Source organism: Trichomycterus rosablanca, chromosome 11, assembly GCF_030014385.1.
Source record: "Trichomycterus rosablanca isolate fTriRos1 chromosome 11, fTriRos1.hap1, whole genome shotgun sequence".
Taxonomy (NCBI): Eukaryota; Metazoa; Chordata; class Actinopteri; order Siluriformes; family Trichomycteridae; genus Trichomycterus; species Trichomycterus rosablanca.
The window spans coordinates 13,382,158-13,389,839 of NC_085998.1; positions in this window are offsets into that span (position 1 = coordinate 13,382,158).

Below are 7,682 nucleotides of genomic sequence, written 5' to 3' on the forward strand. Positions count from 1 at the left end.
CTACACCATCTATCACCAACTGGAATCGCAGGCGAGCTTCTCTGGTCTCCCAAACTACGTTTTGTCACGAAAACAAACGCAAGATGTGACAAAAGGTTTAGTGATACCACGTCCAAAAATACACGTCAACAAGTAGCGAGTGATCAAAGTTTGTGCACTGATGTGCAGCGTAAAGTCAAAAAGAAAAAATAAATGAATCTGAGTGGATTTGGCTACATGAACAGCATGGATTGTTCTATAGTGAGTTGGAGGTTAATAAATATTTTTTGCAATGCAGCGTTGGTGTTATGTTTTATATCACCACGTCAATATGTACCTTTTGCACTTTTCGCTAATAACATTGTAGATGGTCCTTTTCATCTTAAGCACAGAAAACCAAATGTGTATTTTCCCCACAAATAAGCTATTTATACGGCAGTATCGTAGTTTACAGAAAATTTACAATTTGCAGGTAATAAAAATGATATACACACAGACACTAAAACATGCACAACAACTACCTGTACTATGCGGGTCAGTTCCTCTCTGTCCAATCGACCATTTCCATCCCGATTGTAAACTTTAAATGACCACCTGAGTTTATCCTCAAGCTTGCCACGAAGAGCCAAATGTAGTGCAGCCACAAACTCCATGAAATCTATGGTGTTATCCTAAAGAAATATTGACATTCATATATAAGTAATCAGTAATTAAAAATATTTTTGGTTTGGGTTCTGTTTGGGTGTTCAGGCTTCTTAATGGTCTTCATTGTTCCTCCATCTTGTTGATGGCGACTTTTTCCTTAATCTCTTCTAAGAATAATTGTCTTTTTCAATGAACTGGTTCTTCTCATGTGTCTAAAATAAGAAAGAGTCAGTTTGGCTATCTGGGCTTTGCACTAGGGTTTAGGTTTGATGTGTATATGATTTATTCAAATCATGTAGTCCAGTGGTCCCCAACCACTGGGCCGCGGCCCGGTAAATCAGAAAGAATAAATAATTAGAGATTGCTACAAAAAGCAAATTTCCAAAACTCTTCAGGTGTTATTGTCTTATCACCACTAGGTGGGAGCAGCGTCTCGTTGCAGCGAATAAAGCTTAGGATTTACACTGATTTTCTATTCTATAGTTATTCTATTTTAAATCCTCTAGTCCCCGCCAATCCGTGAAATTATATCTTATATGACACCGGTTTGTGGTACATAAAAGGTTGGGGACTGCATCTTGGGGAACCTTTGGTCTTTTCTGTGGATTACATGCATCTAATTAAACTGGTTTCTTTGTATGGAAGACAAAGCTTAATTAGCACAAAACAAAAACTAATGCTTTAGTTTAATATAAGTATAAAATTAATAAATACATGTAAAAATTACAAATTTAGAAATTTTTATTCAGGGTGTCTATACATGCATGATTGGCTATGCAGGGATGGCTGAAGCCCTGTGATAAACTAGGGCTTTGTCTAGGAAATTCCTATACTTGCCACCAGTGGCTGACTTTTACTTGAGGTGTTATAGACTTTTTATCTAGTTAATGACTATTTATCTATTAAATATGAATAATTATTGATAATGACATTTAATAAAATATAAATAATACTGTCTTCACAACAACTATTTCTATTTTCCCATTTATATACTCAGATGCTCAGATTCCCTGCATTAACATAAAACTCACCTGATTAGTATCAAACGATCTAAATAAATTCTCCATATAAGCAGATTCTTCAACCGATGAGTCACTTATTCCAAAAATCCGTTTGAATTCATGCAGGAAAAGGTTTCCATTGGGGCACTCGGTTGCAAACTCCTGAATCTGACAGAGTGCTACTTCACTGTTCTCTCTGCTCTTGGACTGACCCATTCTTCTATAGCACACAGTCAACATACATGCCAGTGATCCAGGACACCATTTCTCAAACATATAAACAGACTTTCCCTCAGAGTGCTGTCAGGGGATTAAAGCCTTTTGTATTTTTAGTCACAGGCACCAATCCACTTGACTGATTTAGTGGTCGCTTCTTAATCTGTAGTGTAGTGGAGAGTTCCCAATAAGAGCATTACATTAGAACTCATCAGTTGTGGTGTCATAAATCACTCGTAAATTGTAAAATACTTCTATACAGTTTTTTTTCTTGCATACAAATAATCTTTCAAAAAGTGTCATTTTAACGTCATGTTTTACACTTTGGTTACATTCATGACAGACTCAAGATTCATCATTACACAAGATTCATCAGTTCACAAGTTTAATGTCAAACACAGTCAATGACAATTTTGTAAAAGTAAATACAATATTTGGCTGATTTGGGAAGAGAATTCACAGGCTGTTTAATTAATTAGCTTTTGAGAGGTGGAAGCCAAAAAACTTGGAGGGAGTCCACAATGGCATGGAGAAAACATGAATAACTTGGCTACCTAGAATGTAAGGAAAAAGTAATATGGTTTGATCAAGAATACAGTAGACCCTTGAGTTACGAACGGTTTACAATACAAACATTTCGGGTTACGAACGATCTTTTTCAACTTAACGTACGAACAAATTTCGGATTACAAACAGAAATTCGAGAAACACATGACATCACGAACAAGTTGACTCCAACCGTCTCTCTAAATATATATACAGTGAGCAAACATTCGGACAGTGGATGGTGTTTTCTTTATATTTTGTAAAATTCAATATTAAAATGTCCCCAAAGAGGGTGCAGAGAAAGTGCAGTGGTGAGAAAATCACTACTTGTTGTTGTATAATTACTCCTGCCAGTAGCTGTCACTGTGTATCAGACAGAAGGGACAGTGAGTGAGAGAGAAGGAAATCGGCTCAGTATAGTATTCTTTTTTTCGTGCAATTACACCTACAAAATACAACACTATTGAAATAAAGAAGGAAATAATAGAGAAATATGAGAGTTATTGTTGTTTCTGGTAGATACATTTTATAAAAAAAAAGAAGGACATTTATTATGGTGTATGGTACAGCACACGTATTGAAATGTGATGTGTGTGTTTTATGTACAGTACAGTACTACTGTGTATTATTGTTTATTATTGTTTATTACAGGAATGTCTATTCTATAATTTAAGATTTAAGGGAAGATATACTTGTATTTATAACAAAAAAGACCATTTAAGACATTAGAGAGGTTAGGTAAGGGGGTGGTTTGGGAGGTCTGGCACAGATTAATTCTATTCACATTATTTCTTATGGGAAAAACTGGTTTAACTAACGAACATTTTCACTTAAGAACAGCCCTTCAGAACCAATAAAATTTGTAAGTCAAGGGTCTACTGTAATTTTAGAGTGTATATGCCTGTCATGCGCACTTTGCCCAGCAGAGAGAAGCACAGGCCGACTTAAGTGTATCTGCACAGCCCATAATCCCATAAATCAGGGCTTGTTGTTTTCAGCTGTGTTGAACAGGCCGGCAACGCCAAGCGAAACACATTTTTTTAATCCAAAGTTTCAGTGAATGTAAGTAGGAATGTAGGTCTGAAATGCCATTACCGACTATTTACTTCTGCGCAAATGTTGTTTACAGTCACCATACCATATTTTAGCTTCTAACTAGTTCTGATCTGGAGTTATTAAAGTTGTAGTAAAAAGAGTTCATGTTGGTCTCCAAAGCTTTTCAACACAAAAAATAGATTATATTGCAGATAAAAAATATGTAAGATGAATTATTTGTACTTTGTAGCGTCATTATTCAATACATTTGTGCCTTTTTGGCTCTAAAATTCTGTCACTCTGTCTATACACATGAATTTACCCTCCTCCATTTCTTTACATCAGTCTGCGAAAAAGCAAACTGAATCACTGAGTAAAACGAGTCCGAAACGACTCTTTTCAAACGAGTCATTCATTGGAATTTAATCAGGGAGCTGTGCGGTAAAGATTCATTCGTATTTCTCACTCTGATAACGAATTACCAGTTTCAGCTTTTTATCGCAAAAGCCGAGAGAATAAATTATCCGGTTAAGACAGTTTTCGTTAGTTAGTAGGACAAACACAGTTGGTAATGGATTTTATACATTCTGGGAATATTCTGGAAGCATACAAGATGGCCGCCAAGAAGAAAAACAAGTAGATTATTTCCCTAATGGAACAACACACGGATTTGGTCTTAATTTGATGAAGAGAAGCCCAGGTAAGAAGCGGTTAGGATTTTATGCTGCTGTTGACAGTGCGCTTTCATTTTGCAAAGATAGCAAAGCATTATCAACTATTGAACTTTTCAGGGGTTTTATGCTCATTTATTTGAAGTTAGACAGCATAAATGTGATTGTAAGATTCTGCTGGTTTGTGTGATATAAATATTGTGAATGTTAATACTTCAAGGATATTTTACTGTACCGCTTCTACATAATAACCAGATTTCTTACTTTATTCATTCACTATAGCATTTTAAACATGCCCCAACATTCATTCAGTACCTGTTTGTAAGTATTCACAGAAGCAGTTTTAAGTTCAATGCTGATCCTACTTTTTAAGCTACATCCTCCCAGCTAACAATTTTTGGTTCCCAGAACGTTCTGGGAACGGATCATTTTGGTTGCTCTTTGGTTCCCCAGGAAAGTTTTCTTTATGGAAATAGAACGTTCCCATTTGGTTGTGCATTATAGTTCTGGGAACGTTCCCCTAACGTTCCCATAACCTTAAAATGATTGAAACCTTTAAGGGAACCTTGTACTAACCTTTAAATTATTGAAAACTTTAGATAACCTTGCAATAACACCACGAGAGTACGTTAGGTTTCATAGTTTTATAGTTGGTACTTGTAAGTAAAGGTTGATCTACATGGACCGTCTCAAGCTCCTACTAAAAAAACTTTAAAGATCATAAGAAAACCTTCCGGGAACGTTACTGGAACGTCACTTTAAACACATAAGAAAGAAAACCTTAAGGCAACTTTTAGGTAACGTTCTCTGTTAGTTTTCATAAAAGCATGAGAGAACGTTAGGTTTCATAGTTCCCGGAACGTTCCAGGAACAGCGCTGATTTTTTTAAAGAAAATAGAACGTTACCATAACGTTATGGGATGGTTCCCTAAAAATAATCATAGGGGAATCAAAATCTAACGTTACGGGAACGTTCTGTGTTAGCTGGGCTGTTATATTGTTACCTGTTTCTGTCTGTCATTTCTCAAATAGAAACATACCATCCCCAACTCATAAAATAAAACTTGATATTAAACCAAGAAATCTGAGTTAAAAATAACGTTGTGAGTTGTGACACAATTGCATTTGTTTAAGAGAAATGTATCCAACACCCATATAATATCATGAACAATTCATTGTGTTTTACTGTGTAATGCTGTTTGTGTGCATTTGTCTCATCTGCTTACTGACTTCTGCTATGTAAATGTGACAAATGAAGCAATCTGATAGGATTCATTGAATAGATCGAGTAGGTTATAGTTTGAGTAATTTGTCTCAAATAATATAATTGTAAGAGTAATTAGGCTATACTATGCATGAACAATTTTTCTCCTGTTTCCATGGTTGTGACTACCAAGGTAGGCTAAATCCCAAATGGCTCCACATTGTCTACATTTGTGCACTACAGAATAATGGCTTCCACACCTTATGTGGTGCTCTGTGTTGCCAAAGTGAAGTTAATTAGGATTTGCACTGATTGTTAGGTTTTTATACAGTGGTATCTTACCACTCGAGTAGTGCTTTTAGTTCGTTTTTATCATACTTCATGAATCATGATCTAGGTCTAAACTGATGCTTAGGTTTAAGAGTAGGGTTGCCAGTATCTCTGTACCTGTATGATGTATCTGTGCTCTGTTCTTACATTTTTTTCAGAAGTAATTTACTTTGTAGTTTAATAACATAAAATTTACTTCTAAACATGTAAAATAAATTTGAAAAATTTGAAAATCCTTGTAAAACCTCTGCAAATCATGCCTGTTTAAAGATATGTATAATCCTTGGAATTCATATGCCCGCATTCTTTAAATGTCAAGTACTGGAACTGAACAAACATTTAGAAAGATGAAGTGCATTATCTTTAATCAAATTCTACATACCAACTGCTCTTTTACATGTGACATGACTATAGTAGTGGAAATGGTGAACTACAGAACCAGAAAATTAAATTGTTTCAGACTAAGGGCTGAAATGTAATGAATAATTTTAAATGTAGATGGCAAAGCAGGTACATAGTATGGGGGTCTATATGCCATTATATACAGGTACAACACATCATTTTGCCACAACAGTTGCTAACGTGTGTAATCAGTTTCATGAAGGAAATGACATGCTTCCAACTTTGCAGCAACAGTTTAGAGAAGGTCTTTTCTTGTTTCAGCATGACTGTGCCCCTGTGCTTGGTTTAAAGAAACTCCAGTGGTCTGCACAGATCCCTGACCTCAGCCCCACTGAACAGCTTTGGAATGAACTAGAACCTTATTTGAGGCATCAGTGCCCAGCCATACCAATGCATTATGTATGGCTGAATGGGCACAAATTTTCACAGCCTTGTGAGAAGCCTTTTCAGGCTTGTTGTTATAACCAAAAAGATAACATATAGGTCCCTCTATTTTAATATCATTTGTTTTAACATTGGGATGTCCAACAACATCATAATCAGGTGTCCAAATACCTCTGGCCATGTAGTTTAACTCTATATGATTTGAAGGGTTCGCTATGGCTTCTGTTTTTGCAAACTGTCAAAAAATGCTTCTTCAGCTTCTCTTTTATCTTTTAAGCCTCAAAATACTAATGTGGTCGGGTTACTAAATGAGTTACATAAGCTCTGTGAAAAGCTACTAAACTGGCAAGGAATGTAAAGTTTAGAGTTTAAAATAGACCATTTCAAACAATTTTATAACTTTAAAGCATATAAATTTTATGTATCAGTGGAAATTATATTTATTACAATTTTGTCTGAGAGAAAAAAAAATAGTATAAAATTGCACATGACGAATATCTCTGCAATCCCATTTGCCTAAACATGAAAAAAGCCACGTACATGCCATGTAAAATGTACCTTTAGGATCAAACTAGTTTCCTGTGTCAAATAAAAGTATTTCACTAAATGCAGATGAATTGTGCCTAAAAACGTGCTTAGTATAACTAACCCTTATTCTAAGCCGTTAAGGTGGTGCAGCGGTAAAGTACGCTAGCTCACCAGAATTGGGGTTTCGAATACATCGTATCGAATCTCAGCTCTGCCTTTCCGACTAGGCTGGGCGGCTGTATGAACAACGATTGGTTGTTGTTCGGGGTTAGAGGGTAAGAAAGTCGGATCATAGGTCCTCATAACTGGTGCGACTGCGGCCCCTGCTGGCTGACTGATGGCGCCTGCACAGGGCCGATGAATAATGCTGATGGGGGTGTGGCCCTCCGTACACAGTGCCCGTCAAGTGTATGAACTCGACTCGTGCAGGTGAAAAATGCAGTCTGTACTGACTGTGCGTACCGGAGGGGGTGCATGTCAGTTAAGAGGTGTCCTCAGTCAGCGGTGAAGGGTCGAATCAGTAAAGAGGACACATTCAGGGTAATTGGACACGACTAGACTGGGGGATAAAAAATTGGGGGGAAAAAAAAAAAATAACCCTTAGTCTTAAACTGATACCATTTTCTATATTTCAATAAACAGTTTTATAAAATTTATTCATGCTCTCAATACTGAAATGATTTATTTGGTATTATTATGTATGTGGAGAGATTTAGCATTTCCTGTAGAAGTATGTTCATT